This window comes from Amblyomma maculatum, chromosome 10 (assembly GCF_055883805.1).
Source record: "Amblyomma maculatum isolate TAMU_Amacu chromosome 10, ASM5588380v1, whole genome shotgun sequence".
NCBI classification, from domain to species: Eukaryota; Metazoa; Arthropoda; class Arachnida; order Ixodida; family Ixodidae; genus Amblyomma; species Amblyomma maculatum.
This window is the reverse complement of record NC_139353.1, coordinates 156,276,418-156,300,264: the sequence shown is the minus strand read 5'-3', so window position 1 is coordinate 156,300,264 and position 23,847 is coordinate 156,276,418. Positions and strand designations below refer to the sequence as shown.

General features: G+C 45.1%; 1 long non-coding RNA gene across 1 annotated transcript in view; it reads left to right on the top strand.

The window, feature by feature from the left end:
• Positions 1-2,506: 2,506 nt before the first annotated feature.
• The window catches only part of LOC146177757 (uncharacterized), a 47,393-nt gene continuing 26,052 nt past the window's right edge, over positions 2,507-23,847 (top strand). The window contains exons 1-2 of the long non-coding RNA XR_014701340.1: positions 2,507-2,605; positions 5,059-5,144. This is a non-coding gene — a long non-coding RNA (uncharacterized LOC146177757). The remainder of the gene's footprint in view (positions 2,606-5,058; positions 5,145-23,847) is intronic.

Sequence of the window (23,847 nt, the reverse complement as noted above, 5' to 3'; positions counted from 1 at the left end):
ATATTAAAAGAAGAAGGTATCGGTTATGAGATAATACAGTTCCTACAATAAATATACCGGGATAACAAAGTATAAATTACATGGGAACGAATAAGAAGTACGGAAGATGTCAAAGTATGCAATCGATTAAGACAAGGCTGTCCTCTATCACCGCTGCTGTTCATACTTTATATGATAAACCTAGAACGGATGATACAAGACAGTAACCTAGGTTCTAACCTGCCATATAGATTAGGTGCAAAGGCGGTAGAACAGCGCCTTCCCGGTTTGATGTATGCAGACGATATTGTGCTGCGAGCTGAGAGTCTGGAAGAACTGCAAACCCTAGTTAAGTGTTGCGGAGACGAAGGGGACGCTCTAGGCTTCAGTTGTAGCGCAGTTAAGTCGGGTGTGATGATTTTCAACGGCTCAGCTGATCAGAGTCTTAAAATTCAAGGCCATGAAATACCCAGAGTAGCAGAATATAAGTATCTGGGGGTATGGGTAAACGAAGGATTGGCATACATTGGAAAGCATGAGCAATGACTTAAGGCCAAAGGGCGAAGGAATGCCGGGATAATGAAGCATAAGGCATTGCGGGGATACAACAGATATGATGCTTTGAGGGGTATTTGGAAAGGAATTATGGTTCCCGGACTTACTTTCGGAAATGCGTTTTTGTGCCTAGAATGCATTTTTCTGTGCGAAAACATGTAATGAGTGTTCTGCAGCGGATGCAAATTTTTATTGATGCATATAAATCATTGCGTTGATTTTCAACTTTGTTCTATGCAATATGACAGAACAACGTGGTAGATTTTTGCTCATGCACTCCTTTATTAGCCATCCATAGAGCTTACAATACACTAAACAAAGAAATAAACTTCACTAACTTGCTTTTCGCACTCTGATGGAAGCTGCCAGTGACGAGTGTGGAACAAGGAAGACGGCAATTACGTGGCGATTTCTTAAACAAACAGAAACCATTTTTCTGTTCTGCGAGGTAAGAAAATACGACAGATTGTTTTGCTCGAAACAAATCTCGTGTGTTTGAGATTAACCGATGCCTTTGTGCCAACGTCTCCTTGCGCTCACGACCAGTTGCAACGACTACTGCGTCAAGATTCGGAATGCCTGCTTCGATGCACCGCGTGATTCACTTCCTTTACTCGCTCACTTCAAGACCATGCCATTGCTTATGTCCGTCCTGAGTCCTGAATAAAGCGCATGAGTATAAATACTTGAAGTTTTATAACGCAACCATTTTGCATCGGTCTCATGGCAGTCTGTACTCAGAGGACGTTCGATCTAGTTTTCAGGCACTTCATTATCTGTTGATATTTAAAATGCCCAGGAGTGGTAGAGTTTTCATATTGCGGAATTTTCGTTATATATTTCTGTTCATATTAAAATTCACATGGTATTGTATTGTACTTGCCTTCGAACACCATTTTATCGACTGTATGTAGAGTGTGAGTCAAATAATAAGTAACAGCGTTACGTTCCTCGCAAGATAATTACGACGATAATCATTGTAACTATTATCTACAACTGCTCGCACTCTTTGTCAGAAAGCAGATTCTTATTTTAGCCCATTGATGAACGGCAATTATGTCTCCTGTCTATGAAATTTTGAAGTTTTCTAAAATACGTAATAACTCGCTAAAATTTCATTTTTGCTGCAGCTGCTTTATCGAACTTCCTTTTTGATAATGTTTCCAATAACATCCATACTTTTGGCAAATACATTACTAAAAAGCACATTACATTACATGAAGGTTTCAAATAATCCACGTTGTTCTTGTACACTCGGGCACAGCAACCAGTGACTCGTTACTTTTTCCATTCGCCCTGCCATAGTGGTGCAGTGGTTAGGGCGCTCGACTACTGGGTTCAAAAATGCGGGATCGAATCCCGCCTGGGGTGGCGAATTTCCGATGGAGGCGAAAAGCCAGGCGTTCGTGTGCTGTGCGAGGTCAGTGCACGTTAATGAACCCCAGGTGATCGAAATTTCTGGAGCCTTCTACCACGTGGTCAATAGCCTGAGCCGCTTTGGGGCGCAAACCCCACAAACTAAACCAAACTAAACAAGCCTGTTTCAGTCTGAGGATATATTTTAAAAGCGCAGGAAAATGTGGGCTTGCTCAAACTTCCTTCAGTTGTTCGCTGGTACCGGCGTGGTATTTTTTAACCGTTCAAATATGTGACATAATTAAAAGACCAGTTCGTTCGCACCATCTGTGATTGCATGAGAAACTGAAAAGTTGCCTCAGACGTCTTGTACACATCGGCAAAGTGTTCGGGTTCTCGGATAATTCCCAACCAGGTCCTTAAAGCTGAAATGCGAAGGTCTAGCCTTACACCGCTCATGTAGAAAAAACTTTATGCTGAATAGGATACCGAGGCTTTTTGTTTACATTACGTGTTTGCTTGCTCATTTCGTCTTTATTATTATAACTTCATTTCTGGCGCTTTCACTGAAGCGAACAGACACGTATATAAAGGAAGCAAGTGCCGGGCCCACTGTGCACTCAGACACGGCGTCAGCTCTCGCCGTTAACAGAACTGTAGTTGCAAAGCTCCTGGCTATATTGCTTTCTTTGAAATTGCAGGATCCCAACGGTAGGTAAGTAGCGTTTAATTACGCACCATTGCTAATGCCTCATTCCTTTTTTCGTCAGTTGAAGAGATGTGGTTATTTAACTGACAAATATCTTATAATAAGCAACGGTTTCATATCTGGCTGATTAACATTACCTTTCTTTTAATCTAACATCACAGCCAATGCAGAAAGAGGTTCACCGCGCTCTCTACACGTGGGGAATTCACAAAAACCGGAACTATAATGCAGATATGGGTAATTGCTCCCTGATTGCGTTGTGGATGTAAAATTTCGTCTTTTCGCCATAGGAAATATGAAGTAATTTAACAGTTTCTTGACGCTGTCTTTCATTTCCTCTCCTTTGCGTGGATATGTGAACATACCACAGAAGTCATATGCTGGAAACGACCTGTTACTGATCAATAATGTCATTCAAATTGGCATTCTTAGCGCTTGAATGGATGGCGATGAACGTTCGTCTCTCTTTTTATGCAGATAATTTTTTTTCCTACGCGTGTGACACACTTCAAACAATTATACTGTAATCTACACAGGTTATGCTATTCCTATTCTAAACACAACATTCGTGAAAGACACCCAGGCAGCGGATCTTCAACAGTCATATACTTATTTCTATCAGTAATGCAGTGGGATTACCATGACCTGCAAATTTTAACGCCATAGAATTAAGTGCTCAATGTCGCAAAAACCCCGGTGTCGGCTCCGTGGTTTTGAAGCGTAAATCAGAAGAAAGTAAAGAAACAATAAAAGTTTTGCGGAATCTTGCGCACTTGAAAAACGCTTCCTTCGCAGTGTGAGGCGAACATGCAAGCACCCCGCCAGAGAGCCGTATTACTTCTGGCCGAGCTAAAGCTTATGTGCATCAATAGAACAAAACTAATTATGGAAGTAATAGTATAGCCGAAACAGATGACGCGAGCCGCCGCCTGAAAGCCTTATAGATCCATCCTTCTATCTATCTATTCATCGTCTTCAAATCATTGGGGTTTAAACGCCATCGTGTTGAACTCTAGTCATTACGCTCTTTTACGTTCATTACGATTATTGCAACATTCAAATAATTATACTCATTACGGGTTTTAAGCAAGGATATATTTAGTGGCGAATAGGTGATCACGTTTCATTCAGAATTTCGGCAAATTAGTGGAGCTTCCATTGCAGATGAAGCGGCGGCTAACGTCTATTCGTGACGTCGCAAAATCACTTCAACATAACCGTCACAGTGGGAAGGTGGAGATTGATGGTGGCAAATTCAATCCGTTCACTTCGATATATAAACTGCGTCGAGCGAGCTCGCACTTCCAATAAAATAACAGAGTCTGGAATCGCCTAACCGATTATGAAACTCATATACACAAAAGCTTGGCTTCATGCCGCTTTCAGGATATCGTGAGACGTTAGCGTGAGCAGTCGGGCTAGTTCCTAAGTGTTAATGGTAAACGAGCGCGGAAAAGACGGACAGGGTATTAAAGGCGAGAGGACATAAGTGCTCACTAGCAACTGAATGATTAATTCGGAAAAACAGCATTAAAACCCAAGAAAGGGAGTATATAAAGAAAACATAATTTTACCACGCATTAGGGATCCTAATCAGGGCGTATAAACACACGCGTGATAAAGCGTAGAGCAAATCGGAGGACATCGTTACAACAGAAGCACGCGACGAAATCATTTTTCATCAAGGAATCCGATTACAGTGATTTTTAGGGTACTTGATGACAAATGATTGTCTCGCCTGGTTGGTTCTCTTGTGCCGATGTTCGTTTCGTTCTCCGTTTTATCACGCGTGTGTTTCCACGTCCTGATCATAATTCATGAAGCGTCATCTAGTTTTCTTTTATTCCTATCTTTATGTCTAGTGCTGTTAGTGCTGGTTTTCCAAATAAAGCATTCAATTGCTTGCGAGCGCTTTTGTCTTCAATGCCGTGTCTGTCTTTTCCACGCTCGAGTGCCACGAATATCCCTTCAGGATACTTTTTAAAAGGACAAAAAACGTTGACTCAAAAACAAGAATAATATTAACGACAGAGCCTTCAATAAATATTTCAGTTTCGCCACGAGAGCCGATTGAATGTATCGGCCGTTTCCCCTGCTTTCCCAATGACGCGACGCAAAAAAATGAAGCCTTGCAGGTGCAATGCAAAACGACCGGAAACCCTGAAAATTGTATCGAGCCCTTTTAGAACAAAACACGTCTGCATGAAGAAATACATTCACGTATTTGTAATGTAGAGTAATTAAAAGACTGCCTGGCTGACATTACTGGTGTAATTGTTTTCACCTGACTTCGTCCCATCCCCAGCTACACGTTTCTTCCTTTGAAAGTTATAAGTCAGTTGACCAAAGATTGCTGTCGGGTTTCGAAACACACTTCTAGTTAAACGTCTGAGTAATGAATGGCGACTGTCGTTCGATCCCAAACCGTACTGGTCTGGCTTTATTTTGTCATTACACAGTTTATCAAAGAAGATGTTGCTCTCCGGACTTCTACTCACATGGCTCGCAGTGCCCTCTTTAGTACTCGGGGAATATTATCATCAAAGTGAGTATACTTCATGGTCTGTTATATTTTTCTATGTTGCAGAAAACATCTTCTTTGTTATTTTGCCTTCAGTCGTCCTTTTCGTTACAGCATTTCGCCAAGATTAAATGTTACATAGAACTTCAACTTCCACGATTTTAATTGTGTGTTTGTCGCCACGCTCGTAGCATATCGATGCATGAGAACTGAAATCACTACATGTTATACGGTAATACTTCTAAGGAACAATGGTTTCATTATTTGGTTCATAAATGTTTTATCCTCTATCAGTGTCGTCACCAAGGAAAATTCTGCAGACCTTTTATACAACTCTGAGCGTTTCGTCGCGATGTACAGTCGTCCAAGCACTTCGCCAAATAATTAGAACATATCATGTTCTGTGTTACGCAATGATGGAAATCGATACCGCTCGGCGCGCACTCTATAGGCTTAAATGGACAATAGATAGATGGATTTATTGAAAGGAAAAGGCAGAGAGGTTGGCCCGAATAATTTAAATCTGGCCTGCTATTCTGCACTGGGGAAGGGGAAGGAGAGAAGAAAGAAGGTCATGATGGGTGACGACGTGGGAGAAGGCATATGAAATATATATACAGACACAGCAGCTTGCTTTACAAGCGCGAATCAAGTCCGCTGGCGCTCAAATAACGGCAAAAAGCACGCACTGCATGGACGCCCTTCCCCTTGTCCTGCCAAGCGCCCAGCAGCAGTTCCTCCGACAGAGGCCTCTTGTCTAAACGCTTCAAGGAAGCAGCTAGCACATTTCTTTCGTTCGCATACTCTGGGCACACCAATAATACATGGTTCACAGTCTCTGGGATGCTACAAGTTGATCATTCCAGTAAGTCCATCTGTCCAATTAAATGTAAGTACTTGCGCGTGAAAGCCACGTTTAGACGAATTCTATGTATCAAGCATGCCTGATGACGCGGAATATCACGCGGAACAATACATTTAAATGTTCGATCGAGCCTTCTTAGACGGATGTGTCGGGCGTCTGGTTGAGCCCAGTAAGCTGCGGTAGCAATATTCATACAACTCTTTAGAAGACACGTCGTATCCGCTCTTGAAAAAGGCACAGCTGTTTGGAGGCCATTGATGAGTGCGCTTTTCGCTTCAACATCGGCCTGCTCATTCCCATGGAGGCCGCAGTGGGCAGGGATCCATTGAAACATTATCATGTGGCCTTGCAGCTGGGCAGATGTTATGAGCTCCTTAATGTTTAGTGCCAGGGACTGATAGGCAATGTGGCGTAAGAAGTTTTCCAAAATTTGTAATGCAGTCTAAGAGTCCGTGAATATACACCATTTTTGAGGTGGTTCCCCACATATATAGCGAATAGATTCCCGAATGGCTACAAGTTCGGCAGCTGTTGATGTAGAGGTATGTCCCAAAAGGAAATGGAGAGTCGTTTTCTGAGCTGGTATGACCACAGCTGCAGCGGATGCCTGTGCTGACACAGATCCATCGGTGTATACGTGAATATAATTGGGATATTCTGACCAGATGTGTGCCAGAGTAAGTTGTTTGAGTCCACTAATTGGTACCATTGATTTCTTTAGTATTCCGGGAACAAGAAGGTGCACCAAAGGTTTATCCATCGTCCATGGTGGTTGGGTGGGCTAATATGGGAGGGCATATCCTGTCGGTACCTGCGACTGATGGCAACGGAGTGCACTTGTAAAACTGCAGTCCGGCCTCTCATCCGGCATCTTGCTGAGTGGGTGAAAACGGTGTCTTGTAAGTGCTCGTAAATATACACGAAGTGGTTCGTATGACAAGTATATGTATATTGGGCGAGCGTGTGCCTCTTCAATTGTGCCTTTGTTAGAGGTGCATCTTGGCAGTCCAAGGCATATTTTTAGTGCCTGCGCTTGCGCGCTCTCTAAAGTCCGCAAGCAGGAAATGCTCACACTGGAGAATACTGGGAGACTGTACCGGATGTAGCTAACAAACAGAGCCTCGTAAAACAGTATTAAGGAGCGCTCAGTTGGACCCCATTTGATACCAGCTATGTAACGAAGTACATGGCAAAAAATAATTAGCCTTTTCATCACCATAGCAATATGTTTCGACCAAGATAGTCGGTGGTCAATAATTACTCCTAAGGATCTGTGCCTGGAGACGTATGGTATTACGACTCCATGAAGGGTGATCGGGTAGCGGCTGACACATTTTCCCGTAAACGCGATCACTGCACACTTTTCTGCCGCTAAAAATAAACCTTGACGCCGTAAGTACATCGATGTTGATGACACAGCTCGTTGCAGTCTCGCACGTAGTTGTGGGCGCGTCGAACCAGAGGCCCAGATGCAGATGTCGTCAGCATATGCACTTATGTGGATGTTAGTTGGCAGTTCACTCACCAGGCCAATTAGCGCAACGTTAAATAAAGTTGGGCTGAGAACTCCTCCCTGTGGAACTCCACGACCGACCTGAAAGTGGGTAGTATCTCATTCAGGCGTAGTCATGTAAACAGAGCGACCACTGGGATACCTTACAATCCCCAAGTACAGCCGGCCACCAACTCCCACGTCGTCAAGTCCATCAAGAATAGCTTCATGGACGAAGTTGTCGTAAGCTCCCTTTATATCTAAAAATGCAGCAGCTACTAGTCGACGGTGACGCTTTTCGTGTTCTACTGTCGCCACAAGGTCGATGACGCTGTCAATGGAAGAGCGTCCGCGGCGAAATCTAGTCATCATATTCGGATAAAAATCATTACTCTCTAGATACCACTCAAGTCTTGCCAGCACCATGCGCTCCATAACTTTTCCAACACAGCCTGCTAGGGCAACTGGCCGGTATGAGGTAAGTTCGAGAGGAGGCTTTCCAGGCTTCAAATGAGCAACCAGGCGGCTAATTTTCCAGTGTTCAGGAACAGCACTAGAAGCCCATATATCATTGAAATAATTAAGTAGTGCAGTTCTGCCATCCTTGGGAGGTTTCCGAACGTCTGAAGCTAGCGCTCTTCCACTTTTCTGGATTTTATATCGCTGTGAACTATTTGTGATCTCGACATCCTTCGGGATGGCGGGCACACGACCCTTGCGCCCACCCGCCACCATCGAACAGGCTACAGTTTACTCGACGGGTCACCTTGACGTCGCGGACGTGGAGCTTCCAGACTCGGCAGATGACTCCACCGTGACTGAGATGGATTCCGACAACGGCTACACGCCTGTACAGTCGCGCCGCCTGAAAAGGAAGCTGCGCCGAACATCAGTAATGAGTGAGACACCAAAGAAGAATGCTGAAAAGCAAGGGATCTTTTCCGTGGCCTTCGTACCAACAACGGCAACGGCGAATCTGAATGTGATAAACAGACAGCACCTGACGCAGTTTTTCGACCAGCTGGTTCCCGGTGAAGTTGACGAAGTCAGAATTAATCCCTGGAAGAATGTCCTGACCGTGGATGTCAAATCCCAGGCTACAGTGGACAAGCTGAAAGGAATTGGTGCGCTAGGCAACATGCCGGTCCGTTCCTTTCTTGCACATGGGAAAAAGACTACTGCAGGTGTAATCAGCGACGTTGACCCCGAGATAAGTGAAAGCGATCTCTGCACGCTGATCAAATCTACGGCGCGCATTGTGGATGTTCATCGATTCGGCCGCTCAAAGTGCATTAAATTAGTCTTTGAAACTGAATCCCTCCCATCACACGTTAAAGTGGGCTATGTGAGACACCCAGTTCGGATGTATGTTCCAAGACCTGTTCAGTGCCACAAATGCCACAAGATCGGACATGTGAGCGCCGTTTGTCGAAACGAGGTCTCCTGCCGTCGATGCGGCGGTACGCATCCTCATGAAGCATGCGAGACGGAGACTGTCAAGTGTGCGAACTGCTCGGGTGCCCATGAATCGACGGCTAAGGACTGCCCTAAAATTCGGGATGAAAAACGTATACTAAAAAAGATGGTGAGAGATAACTCGACTCATCAAGAAGCGGCCGCGTCTATTCGTCGTCGCAAGCACCGTTCCCGACGCCGACACAAGGAATCGGAAGGCAAGCCTAGCCTGGATAAGTCAACTTCAGAGTTAACGTCAGCTCAGGTGCCACAACAGATTGAGTCTAATCCCGCTAAGAGTACTCTTGCTGTAATGTCGCAGACAGTGTCACAGGCCAAGGATCCGACAGAGGCTGTTGTATTACCTACCGCCTCTGATGCTGAGTGGCCAGCTCTACCATCAAAGGCCAACGCCAGGCATAATCCCAGTTTGGTTGCCACACGTACTGAAAATTCCGACAACCCCGACAGCCAGCAGGTAAAAGAAATGCTGAAACAGCTGGTTCGTTCAATGCGGGTGCTGCTCTCCAGCATCAACACACAAACAGCAAAGTTTGCTGTTCAGTTTTTGGACGCATTTGAGCCGCTCTTTGCGGCATTGCAATAATTCACAATGGCGCAACAAACTAACCCCACCTCTGTGACGATGCACTTGCGCCGCAGTGTTGTGATGCAATGGAACGCTCGAGGCCTGCGTGGTCGGCTGAGTGACTTCCGACAGCGGGTACAGAAGTACCGCTTTCCTGTGATTGTGATCTGTGAGCCCAACATGCCGGCTGCTTTCCGCCTTTCTGGATATGTTCTGCTATGGTCTAGAGAAGCCAACGAAACAAGCAAAGTGCTGGTATGTGTACGCCAAGACATTGCGCACGTCCGCCATGCTCTGCAGCCCCACAACACGAACCACTACATTTGTTTGACGTTAACCCTGAAAGGACGAGTATGTTCTGTAATTGGCGCTTATATTCCACCGAGAAATGGCTTGGACAAATCATATCTATTTTCAATAATCCAGTGTTGTGCAGCTCCTCGTATTATTGTGGGGGACTTTAATGCTCACCACCCTCAGTGGGGTAGTGCAATAATGAGCAATAGAGGAAGAGACCTGGCAGACTTTATGCATACGCAAGATCTCGTCAATATAAACGACGGCTCACCGACGTTTCTACGCGGAACAACCTAAAGCAGCTGCTTGGATGTGGCGTTTGTTTCCAGAAACCTCCATCCCTCCGTTTCTTGGTGTAGTGATGTGGAAACACATGGCAGTGATCACATACCGACGTACATATGCATCAAGTGGTTTGCACCTGCCACTTCACCTCGTGTGCAATACACAGACTGGCCCGCCTTTAGGGCAGCGGTGGAGACTTCCAGCGTGGACCTCCAGTCACCATCTCAAATAGAAGGACTCATTACTTCCTCTCTCAGTGAGAACACTCGCTATGTTAGTGTGCCGGTGTCAGTGTCCAGCATCGACGTGGAATTCGAGCGGCTTCGCGCGATCCGTCGGCGGGCTGAAAGGAAGTACAGAAGAACGAAATCCGCGCAAGATCTCGCACTTTCTCGCCGAGCTAGACGACAAGTTTTGCGTCACCTGGAGAGGTTAGGACGACAACGTTGGAGACAGTTCTGCTCATCACTGGATCCCCGTAAGCCCCTGTCGCATATCTGGCATGTTGCGAGAAGCTTGCGCACACCTCCGCAAGAAAGGCACCCTTTTCGTGCCCTGGCCCTTTACCAACGCCGCAATGAAGTTGACGTAGCTGAAGATTTTTGTAAAATGGTTGTGGGCACAAACCAGGCACAGTTACCAATTTCAGAGGTTTTTGCACCACCTTCGCCGAATGATCAATACGACGTGCCCTTTACAATAGCTGAATTAGACGCCGCTCTTGCTTCTTGTCGGCATTCATCTGCACCTGGTCCTGACGGGATTACATATTCAACCTTATCGAACCTAGGCAAGGATGGTAGAACTGCACTACTTAATTACTTCAATGATATATGGGCTTCTAGTACTGTTCCTGAACACTGGAAAATTAGCCGCCTGGTTGCTCTTTTGAAGCCTGGAAAGCCTCCTCTCGAACTTACCTCATACCGGCCAGTTGCCCTAGCAAGCTGTGTTGGAAAAGTTATGGAGCGCATGGTGCTGGCAAGACTTGAGTGGTATCTAGAGAGTAATGATCTTTATCCGAATATGATGACTGGATTTCGCCGCGGACGCTCTTCCATTGACAGCGTCATCGACCTTGTGGCGACAGTAGAACACGAAAAGCGTCACCGTCGACTAGTAGCTGCTGCATTTTTAGATATAAAGGGAGCTTACGACAACGTCCTCCATGAAGCTATTCTTGATGGACTTGACGACGTGGGAGTTGGTGGCCGACTGTACTTGTGGATTGTAAGCTATCTCAGCGGCCGCTCTGTTTACATGACTACGCCTGAAGGAGATACTACCCACTTTCAGGTCGGTCGTGGAGTTCCACAGGGAGGAGTTCTCAGCCCAACTTTATTCAACGTTGCGCTAATTGGCCTGGTGAGTGAACTGCCAACTAACATCCACATCAGTGCATATGCTGACGACATCTGCATCTGGGCCTCTGGTTCGACGCGCCCACAACTACGTGCGAGACTGCAACGAGCTGTGTCATCAACATCGATGTACTTACGGCGTCAAGGTTTATTTTTAGCGGCAGAAAAGTGTGCAGTGATAGCGTTTACGGGAAAATGTGTCAGCCGCTACCCGATTACCCTTCATGGAGTCGTAATACCATACGTCTAAAGGCACAGATTCCTGGGAGTAATTATTGACCACCGACTATCTTGGTCGAAATATATTGCTATGGTGAAGAAGAGGCTAATTAATTTTTGCCATGTACTTCGTTACATAGCTGGCATCAAATGGGGTCCAACTGAGCGCTCCTTAATACGGCTTTACGAGGCTCTGTTTGTTGGCTACATCCGGTACAGTCTCCCAGTACTTTCTAGTTTGAGCATTTCCTGCTTGCGGACTTTAGAGAGCGTGCAAGCGCAGGCATTGAAAATATGTCTTGGACTGCCCAGATGCACCTCTAACAAAGGCACAATTGAAGAGGCACACGCTCGCCCAATGTCCATATACTTGTCACACGAACAACTTCGTGTATATTTACGAGCACTTACAAGACACCGTTTTCACCCACTCAGCAAGATTCTGGATGAGAGGCCGGACTGCAGTTTTACAACTGCACTCCGCTGCCATCAGTCGCAAGTACCGACAGGATATGCCCTCCCATATCGTCTCACCCAACCACCATGGACGATGGATAAACCTTTGGTGCACCTTCGTGTTCCCGGAATACTAAAAAAATCTATGGTACCAATTAGTGGACTCAAACAACTTACTCTGGCACACATCTGGTCAGAATATCCCAGTTATATTCACGTATACACCGATGGATCTGTGTCAGCACAGGCATCCGCTGCAGCTGTGGTCATACCAGCTCAGAAAACGACTCTGCATTTCCTTTTGGGACATAAATCTACATCAACCGCTGCCGAACTTGTAGCCATTCGGGAATCTATTCGCTATATATGTGGGGAACCACCTCAAAAATGGTGTATATTCACGGATTCGAAGACTGCATTACAAATTTTGGAAAACTTCTTACGCCACACTGCCTATCAGTCCCTGGCACTAAACATTACGGAGCTCATCACATCTGCCCAGCTGCAAGGCCACATGATAATGTTTCAATGGATTCCTGCCCACTGCGGCCTCCATGGGAATGAGCAGGCCGATGTTGAAGCGAAAAGCGCTCTCATCAATGGCTTCCAAACAGCTGTGCCTTTTTCAAGAGCGGATACGACGTGTCTTCTAAAGAGTTGTATGAATATTGCTACAGCGACTTACTGGGCTCAACCAGACGCCCGACACATGCGTCTAAGAAAGCTTGATCGAACATTTAAATTTACTGTTCCGCGTGATATTCCGCGTCATCAGGCATGCTTGATACATCGACTTCGTTTAAACGTGGCTTTCACGCGCAAGTACTTACATTTAATTGGACAGATGGACTCACCGGAATGTTTAACTTGTGGCATCCCAGAGACTGTGGACCATGTATTATTGGTGTGCCCAGAGTATGCGAACGAAAGAAATGTGCTAGCTGCTTCCTTGAAGCATTTAGACAAGAGGCCTCTGTCGGAGGAACTGCTGCTGGGCGCTTGGCAGGACAAGGGGAAGGGCATCCAGGCAGTGCGCGCTCTTTGCCGTTATTTGAGCGCCAGTGGACTTGATTCACGTTTGTAAAGCAAGCTGCTGTGTCTGTATATATATTTCATATGCCTTCTCCCACATCGTCACCCATCATGACCTTCTTTCTTCTCTCCTTCCCCTTCCCCAGTGCAGAGTAGCAGGCCAGATTTGAATTATTCGGGCCAACCTCTCTGCCTTTTCCTATCAATAAATCCATCTATCTATCTATCTATCTGCCATCCTTGCCTAGGTTTGGTAAGGTTGAATAAGTAATCCCGTCAGGACCAGGTGCAGATGAATGCCGACAAGAAGCAAGAGCGGCGCCTAATTCAGCTATTGTAAAGGGCACGTCGTATTGATCATTCGACGAAGGTGGTGCAAAACCCTCTGAAATTGGTAACTGTGCCTGGTTTGTGCCCACAACCATTTTACAAAAATATTCAGCTGCGTCAACTTCATTGCGGCGTTGACAAAGGGCCAGGGCACGAAAAGGGTGCCTTTCTTGCGGAGGTGTGCGCAAGCTTCTCGCAACATGCCAGATACGCGACAAGGGCTTACGGGGATCGAGTGATGAGCAGAACTGTCTCCAACGTTGTCGTCCTAACCTCTCCAGGTGGCGCAAAACTTGTCGTTTAGCTCGGCGAGAAATTGCGAGATCTTGCGCGGATTTCGTTCTTCTGTACTTCTTTTCAGCCCGCCGACGGATCGCGCGAAGCCGCTCGAATTACACGTCGATGCTGGACACTGACACTGGCACACTAACATAGCGAGTGTTCTCACTGAGAGAGGAAGTATTGAGTCCCTCTATTTGAGATGGTGACTGGAGGTCCACGCTGGAAGTCTCCACCGCTGCCCTAAAGGCGGGCCAGTCTGTGTATTGCACACGAGGTGAAGTGGCAGGTGCAAACCACTTGATGCATATGTACGTTGGTATGTGATCACTCCCATGTGTTTCCACATCACTACACCAAGAAACGGAGGGATGGAGGCTTCTGGAAACAAACGCCACATCCAAGCAGCTGCTGCAGGTTGTTCCGCGTAGAAACGTCGGTGAGCCGTCGTTTATATTGACGAGATCTTGCGTATGCATAAAGTCTGCCAGGTCTCTTCCTCTATTGCTCATAATGGCAATACCCCACTGCGGTTGGTGAGCATTAAAGTCCCCCACAATAATACTAGGAGCTGCACAACACTGGATTGTTGAAAATAGATATATGATTTGTCCAAGCCATCCCTCGGTGGAATATAAGCGCCAATTACAGAACATACTCGTCCTTTCAGGATTAACGTCAAACAAATGTAGTGGTTCGTGTTGTGGGGCTGCAGAGCATGGCGGACGTGCGCAATGTCTTGGCGTACACATACCAGCACTTTGCTTGTTTCGTCTGCTTCTCTAGACCATAGCAGAACATATCCAGAAAGGCGGAAAGCAGCCGGCATGTTGGGCTCACAGATCACAATCACAGGAAAGCGGTACTTCTGTACCCGCTGTCGGAAGTCACTCAGCCGACCACGCAGGTCTCGGGCATTCCATTGCATCACTACACTGCGGCGCAAGTGCATCGTCACAGAGGTGGGGTTAGTTTGTTGCGCCATTGTCAATTATTGCAATGCCGCCAAGAGCGGCTCAGATGCGTCCAAAAACTGAACAGCGAACTTTGCTGTTTGCGTGTTGATGCTGGAGAGCAGCACCCGCATTGAAGGAACCAGCTGTTTCAGCATTTCTTTTACCTGCTGGCTGTCGGGGTTGTCAGAATTTTCATTACGTGTGGCAACCAAACTGAGATGAGGCCTGGCGTTGGCCTTTGATGGTAGAGCAGGCCCCTCAACATCAGATGCTGTAGGTAATACAAGAGCTTCTGTCTGATCCTTGGCCTGTGACACTGTCTGCGACATTACAATAAGAGTACTCTTAACGGGATTAGACTCAATCTGTTGTGGCACCTGAGCTGACGTTAACTCTGAAGTTGACTTATCCAGGCTAGGCTTGCCTTCCGATTCCTTAAATGGACAAGATTCTCATCACAATGAATGGGAAGGCGCATGTCCTATAAGGTCTTGTTTCAGATTTAGGCCTCTACTGAAACACGATGGGGTCACTAAGGCACCGCCTTTAGGAGTATTACACGACACCGTCAATGACTAAAGTATGATGCTGGCCTCACTGATCCTCGTGCAGAAATGTTAACTCTGGTACTTCCTTAAAAGCGAAAACCTTGATTTGTGCCTTTATTGCCTCGTCGATATACTCTTCACCATATATTTGTAAGAGACATTAGGTTGAAATCTAAAGTTTGATGAAATCTCGTCTGGTCGGGTAAATTCATGAGAGGTTAGGTGGCGCCGACCAAATAGGCAATTGCCAGAAAACGACGCTTTGGCTTCCACACGGAAGTCTTGTTCACTGGATGCAATGTTCAAAACACGAAGCTTAGGTGCGTTGCACTAATCGTTCTAGGGTTCTCGTGTACGTGGGCGGAAGATTACCGGCGTGGCGTATGTCTCTTCGTTTGGATCAACAGGTATTCCAGATAATGGCATGATGAGCTGTTTTTTTCTTTTCCGATGATTGACGCATCGTCCCAAGCTATCTTATGCTGCGTTGCTTCCACGTGTTCCGCAAGTGCGTTGGAACTGACCTTCTTGTTTCGGACTGAAAATTGATTCAGGCAAAATGGTATATATTTTTCCTTGTGGAAGCCGAAACGTTGTTTTTTAACAATTGCCGATTTCGTCGGCGCCACCTAACCTCTCAGACATTAGGTTAGGGACCATCCACATGGGTGTAAAGCTCCGCCTCCACAAACCCTGTCTTGGGATCCAAGAGTCCCAAGTGCATTAGATTCCGTCCTCTATCTCTCATGTCAGAGGAGGTACCCGACTTTTCAACACCTGTCAACTCAATATTGTCTCTTTACATCATGACAATCGCTTATTAACCAGTGGCCTCTGGTGTTAACAGGCCAACAGCAATCTCTCTGGGAGAGCGGATTCTATAGAACATTGATTTGAGCAAGATGGCATAAATATAGGTGAAAACATTATCGCGCATTTCCACAAAGACATACACGAAAAGAATCGACACACAACAGGCTCTCGTGACAGAAAGCTGCTTTTAACTTACCGCTCAAAACGCTGATGATGAGGTTAAGGCGTTCTATATGCTGCGAAGTACACTTTCGGCACCAGCCGAACTGAAGCAGATATCTTTGCAACTATGAAGATGCAAAATCATGGTTTCGCAGATTAACCAGAGAAGTTGTGCTTATTTTTTGAACTCTGCCTTTCGCACCACAGAATACAGGTTTTCATTTTCTTACTTTATTGATATGTCATGATAAGGTCGCGCGCTTTTGGTAATTTATACTGTGAATTCTCATTCATGTTTTAACTCAAACAACAGCAGCAACAATGTATTATACTGACTACATGAAATTAAGGTGAATCGGTAAATACAGTGAGCTAAATTTATATTTCCGTCTACCAACACGTACGATTAGCCGTGATAGCTCGACATGCTTTACTTTCGGTACAAGATTACCATCAAGGTATGAAATTGTCTCTGTCTGTGAAAAAATCACCATTTGTCTTGTTTTCAGGTGCTGCAAGATGCGCAGCTCAAAATATAGCTCGGTCACTCTTTCATTCATCAAATACATCACATGCACCTTCTGGCGTCATTATTGGCTCCCGTCTACACTATCAACAAGCTGTTGCTGCGACTGTCTCATCTTCCTTCATCCCAGTGTGATTTGTAGATTCCCAAGTGTAGAATGGAGATGCCACCCTTCTTCAGCGATCAGACTTCATCATTCGTATAATGTACCAATTTATTTACTTGCGCCATAGTGGCACACTTGGAGCGCCTTCAAAGCTTACACAGAAAGGGCCTAAGAGAAAATGAACAATGCAGGACTTCCTGAATTACTGTAAATCCGGATAGCCAATTGTCGCTTCAAAGAGACAACTAAATCACCTTGAAAGCCCCGGAGGCCCGGTAGCTGGCGAGTTCTTCTCTAGCGGCTCCGCCGCCTAATTGGCAGAAAATATTCTTACTCCTGTAAGCATTACTGCTCGAAGGCAAAGCAAACAGTTTAACTAGCACTGATCATTTCCAAGCTTAGACTCAGCGGTACTGTTCCTAATATGCGTGCCAAGTGCAGTTATTATTTTGCGGCAATGCGTAGGTTCGTACCTGAACATTTAAAATCAGATGCCCGTCATTTTAAAATCTTCGTGAATGGTTCTGTGGATAAGGTGACAAAATCTAGCGCAGCAGGTTTTTATATTCCTTCTTTGAAATCTACGTGGTGGGTGGTGAAAGCTAGTGCGACAGTTTTTTTATATTCCTTCTTTGAAATCGACGTGGGTCTGTACGCTTTACTGAACTTGTGTCCTTCACAACGACCGAAACCATTTCCACTGAGGCGGCTTTACGGAAGCCACGGTGTTTTTTTGGTTGAACCTGTTGTTATTTTTACAGATTCAAAGTACTGAAGAGTAATCTGACGCTCTGGAAGTAAAGAAGGACGAGGTTAAGGAAGCTGTCGAAGCTGTGAAAAAAGACATTTGCTGGGGAGGATCAGGTACTATAGGTTTGTTGAACGATGGTAGAGATGTCGTGCTAGAAAAAGTGGCCACCCTTATACGCAATTCCGCATGATTTGACGCTAAAGGAAGGTTGCAAGAAGGGTAAAATTGTCATTATTAATCAGAAATGGGAAGCTGACTTGCAAAAATAAAGACTAATTAGCTTAGTATCCGTTACGTACAAATCACTAAGAAAGTCGCTGTTGGAATTAGGGAAAACTTAATCTTAATCAACCTTAGGATCAAACAAGTTTTCGTAAAGGTTGCTCTACTATCTATAGTCTTCCTACTATCAACCAGGTGATAGAAATACACTCAGAACACACCTAGTCCCTGTTTATAGCACACATTGATTACTAGCAATTATTACACTCATTTGAAACGTAGGCAGACAGGCATCCAATGCGAAATAAGGGCTTATATGACCAATATATGAATTACTGGAATAGACCTAAAATTTCTGCTCAAATACTAATATAGTTGTCTATAAAGAAAGTAATAAAATTTCCATGACGGAAGCGTTGGGCAAGGGGGTAGTACTATTCCGCGCTTGCAATTCGTTGAGGAATTGATTTGCTAAGTAACTTAGGGGATGGATTGCAAAGAATAGTTCATAGCCTAGATAGGCAAATCCCGAAGGTAGTCATACAGTTAGTATGTGGAAGAGTTGGGAAAAGATCAAAAGCCACGGAAAAGAAGAGCAGACAAGAGCGAAGCACTGGAAGTGGTAGGCGAATACTTTTATAGGACAGATAGTGTCCGGAGATTCGCACATCAAAAGGGAGGTAACTAGGAGAAAAATATTAGGATGGAGAGGATTTGCTAAGTACTCGTAGTCATGACTAGACTAGCAGTTTACCGGAATCACTGAAGAGGAAAGTGCATAACAGTTGCATCCGACCTATACTAACCTATGGGGCTGGAAATTGGAGGCTAACGAACAGGGTACTACTTAAGTTGAGGACAACGTCGAAAGCTAGGGATTGGAAATTGGTAGGTGTGAATTTATGAGATAGGAAGCGTGCACACTGAGTCAGAGAAATAACTCGAGTTAATGACATTCTAGAGGAAATGAAGGAAAATGGGCATGCACCATGCATGTAGTGAGCGAGAAGAGAGAATAACCGATGGGAAATAAGGATAGTAAATTGAATTCCAAGGGAAGGAAAGCACAACAAAGGATGGTAGAAGCTTGGGTGGGAGGACAGGTTAGAAGGGTTTTAGGGGTCAAGTGCATGCAGCTAGCACAGGGGCTGGTTAGTTGAAAGAATATGAGGAAGGCCTTCATTCTTCTGTGCGTACAGTCGAGCTGAAGAAGAGGATGATGATGAGTAAAAGGCAACCGAATTAACAACATAGTACTAGTTACTGAGCAGGGTGATATAGTTCCTGGCCCACTTAGCGCAACTGTTTTCAATGACACTTTCATCAAATTTTTTCTCCAGCTCCAACGATCCTTCAGCGCTACATTCGCAGCAAGCATATCACTTTTTACCAAAGGACGCTATTGTAATTTCGCCAGAAGTAGTTCGGAGTGTAATTAACCAACTTGGAGTATCATCCTCACGCGGCATCGATGACGTCGTCACCAAATTCTTTGGAAATACTGTGAAGTATTCTTCTATTATACTGCAATATCTCTTATCGCAAAGCCTAGAGCATCACATCCTTCCCTACGACTGGCTTAGTGAAAAAGTTATTCCAGTGCATAAATCTGAAGATACTCATATTTCACGTAATTATTGTCCCATTTCACTTATTTCCGTTCCATGTAAAGTTCTTGAGCATATTATATTTAGTCGCGTTGTTAACTTCGTAGTATCTAACCAGTTCTTTACTCCTAAAGCAGCATATATTTCGCAAATTCTTTTCGTGTGAAACACAGTTATTGACCTTCACTAATGTCTCTCTAGACTCTGGATTCATAACAAGTTGCTTATTCTTAGAGTTTTCAAAAGCCTTTGATAAAGTTAGTCATTCTCCTTTGCTTTTAAAACTGAGCCAACTTAACCTTGATCGTGACATACGCAATTGGATTCGTGCCTTCCTTAGTAACCGCACTCAGTTCGTCTGTGTAAGCAATCACAACTCACAATCAGCCCCTGTACATTCAGGCATGCCACAAGTATCGGTGCTTAAGCCATCAATATTTTTGATCTACATAAATGATTTTCCTGTTAGCATCTCATCTAATGTACGCTTGTTTGCTGACGACTGCGTAATTTATAGAGTAATTAATAACACGGATGGCATTGCATGCCTAAAAACTGATTTGAACAAAATATATGACTGGTGCCAATCATGGAAATAAACACAACTAAATGGAGATGCATGGGTGTCACTCGTAACCAACAAACAGATCCAGACTACTTTCTTAATAGTACTCGTCTCGAATCGGTATCATCCGGCAAATACCTTGGCATTACATATGTTATAATCTTTCTTGGACTTTTCCCGACAAGCACATCCCTTCGAAGGCTAACCGCATGCTTGGGTATGCCCGCAGAAAGTTCAATTCATCGCCACCTTCATTGCAAAATGTTATCGTACACTACACGTATCCGTCCGCAACTCGCGTATGCATTCCCTATCTGGGACCCCGGTCATCATCATCATCATCAGCCTGATTATACCCACTGCAGGGCGAAGGCCTCTCTCATATTTCTCCACTTAACCCGGTTCTGTGCAAGCTGCATCCACTTGACCCCTGCGAACTTCTTAATCTCATCCGCCCACCTAACTTTCTGCCGCCCCCTGCTACGCTTTCCTTCCCTTGGAATCCAGTTTGTTACCCTAAGCGACCATCGGTTATCCTCTCTTCGCACTACATGTCCTGCCCATGTCCACTTCTTCTTCTTAATTTCCACTAGAATGTCGGTAACTTGTGTTATTTCTCTGACCGACTCTGCACGCTTCCTATCTCTTAATGTTACCCCTACCATTTTACGTTTCATAGCCCTCTGGGTTGTCCTCAACTTAAGTAGAACTCTCTTGGTTAGCCTCCACGTTTCAGCACTATAGGTGAGTACAGGTAAGATGCAACTGTTATATACTTTCCTCTTGAGGGATACCGGTAAGCTGCTAGTCATAATCTGCGAGTGCTTGCCAAATGCGCTCCATCCCAATCTTATTCTTCTTGTTATTTCCTTTTCATTGTCCGGATCTGCGGTTACTACCTGTCCTAACTAGACATATTCGTCCACTACTTCCAGTATTTCGCTACCTAATGCAAACTGCTGTTCCTTCCCGAGGCTGTTGAACAATACCTTAGTCTTCTGCGTATTGATTTTCAAGCCTACCTTTCTACTTTTCCTGTCTAGGTCATCAATCATTATTTGCAGTTCATCCCCCGAGTTGCTTAGCAAGGCAATGTCATCAGCAAATCGCAGATTACTGAGGTATTCTCCATCTACCCTTATCCCTAACTGCTCCCATTCCAAGTCTCTGAATACTTCCTCTAAACAAGCCGTGAATAGTACTGGAGAGATTGTGTCTCCTTGCCTAACACCTTTCTTTATAGGAATTTTGTTACTTTCCTTATGCAGAAGTATGGTTGCTGTGCAGCCACTATATATATCTTCCAGCACTTTCACGTACGGCTCGTCTACCCCCTGATTTCGCAATGCCTGCATCACCGCCGAGGTTTCAACTGAGTCAAATGCTTTTTCGTAATCAATGAATGCTATGTATAAGGGCTGGTTATATTCAGAGCATTTTTCTATCACCTGATTGATGGTATGGATATGATCGATAGTAGAGTACCGTTTCCGAAACCCTGCTTGATCCTTTGCTTGATTGCAGTCTAAGGTTGTCCTGATTCTATTAGCGATTACCTTAGTAAATACCTTATACGTAACAGACAGTAGGCTGATTGGTCTGAAATTTTTAAGGTCCTTAGAGTCCCCTTTCTTGTGAATGAGGATAATGTTTGCATTCTTCCATGGTTCCGGTACCGTAGATGACACCGGGCACTGCGTATACAGGGTGGCCAGTTTTTCTAGCACGATATCCCCCCCGTCCTTCAGCAAATCTGTAGTTATCTGATCCTCTCCAGCTGATTTCCCCCTTTTCATAGTTTCTAGTGCTTTCTTGACCTCATCCTTCGTGACTGGTGGAACGTCTGACTGTTTTTCCCTACCGCCAATCTCACTACGGTCCTGACTACTTTGGCTACTGTAGAGATCTTTATAGAACTCCTCGGCTACTTTGACTATCTTTTCCATATTAGTGATGACGTTGCCCGCTTTGTCCCTTATCGCATACATCTGGTTTTTGCCTATGCCCAATTTCTTCTTTACCGCTTTAAGACTTCCCCCGTTCTTTATAGCATGCTCAATTTTCTCCATGTTATACTTCCTTATATCGGCCACCTTGCGCTTATTGATTAGCTTTGATATCTCGGCCAATTCGATCTGGTCAGTTGGATTGGAAGCTTTCATACTCTGGCGTTTCTTAATCAAATCTTTCGTCTCCTTAGACAGCTTACCGGCATCCTCTCTAACTATCCTACCGCTTACTTCTACCGCGCACTCTGTAATGATATCTCTGAAATTATTGTTCCTTGCCTCTAGGGTAATGTCGCCATCCTCAGTTAGAGCTGAATACCTATTCTGTAGCGAGATCCTGAACTCTTCTGCCCTCCCCCTCACCGCTAATTCGTTAATGGGTTTCTTTCTTACTAATCTGTTGCGTTCTTTCTTCAGATTTAGGCTAATTCGGGACCTCACCATCCTGTGGTCACTGCATCGCACTTTCCCGATTACCTCTACATCTTGCATAATGGCGGGGGTTGAACACATTATGAAGTCGATTTCATTTTTAGTCTCTCCGTTAGGACTTTTCCATGTCCATTTCCGGTTCTTCCGTTTGCTGAAGAAGGTATTCATGATTCGTAAGTTATTCCGCTCTGCAAACTCAACTAGTAACTCACCCCTGCTATTCCTAGAACCAATGCCACAGTCACCTACTGCCTTGTATCCTGCCTGTTTTTTCCCTCCCTTGGCATTGAAGTCGCCCATTAGTACAGTATACTGCGTCTTTACTTTTCGCATTGCCGATTTTACATCTTCATGGAAGCTTTCAACTGTCTGGTCATCATAATTACATGTAGGTGCATAGGCCTGTACAACCTTCAGTTTATACCGCTTATTAAGCCTAATTATGATGCCTGCAACCCTCTGATTAATACTACAGAATTCATCTATATTACCCGCTATATACTTATTGACAAGGAAACCTACTCCTAGTTGTCGCCTCTCTGGTAAACCTCGATAACACAGTACATGCCCATCCTTCAGTACAGTATATGCCTCATTCGGCCTCCTAACCTAACTAAGCCCTATGACATGCCATTTCATGCCCTCTAGTTCCTCTAACAGCACTGCTAAACTAGCTTCACTAGCTAGGGTTCTAGCATTAAACGTTGCCAAGGTCAGTTTCCAATGGCGACCTGTCCAGCGGAGCCAGGCTTTCTTAGCACCCCCTGCTGCGTCACAGGTCTGACCGCCGCCGTGGTCAGTTGTTCCGCAGCCGCTGGTGACTGAGGGCCGGGGTTTTATGGAGCTTATCATAGGAGGTTGCGGCCAATTACTGCACCTGGGTGGCCAACTCCTGTTCTGGTGAGGGAGTGCGTTGCCGGAGGTGCTCACCGGCATCAGGTCGCACCCCAAACCTGTCTATGCAATTCCATTGACACGCGGATTTTTTTTTTTATCCGGTGGAGAATTGCGCGGCACCGGGATTTGAACCCCGGTCCTCCTGCATGCGAGGCGGATGTAATATCACATTAATAAATGAACTAGAGGCTGCGCAGAATCGATGCGCCCGTTTTATAGTTCGAAATTACAATCGGGCAGCAAATGTTACGCGTATAAAATCTAACCTCAAGCTTCAATTACTATTTACTCGCCTTAGACTTTCACGCATTTCTCTTTTCCACAAGCTATATTTCCACAACGCGCGGTTGAAAGCTACCTGTGCAAAATAGCCATTTTTCATCTCGCCTCGCGTCGACCACATTCAAAAAGTGCTGTTATCATCTGTTTTGGTTTGGCTTGGCTTGGCTGGCAGCTGCGACTGCGATAGTGGC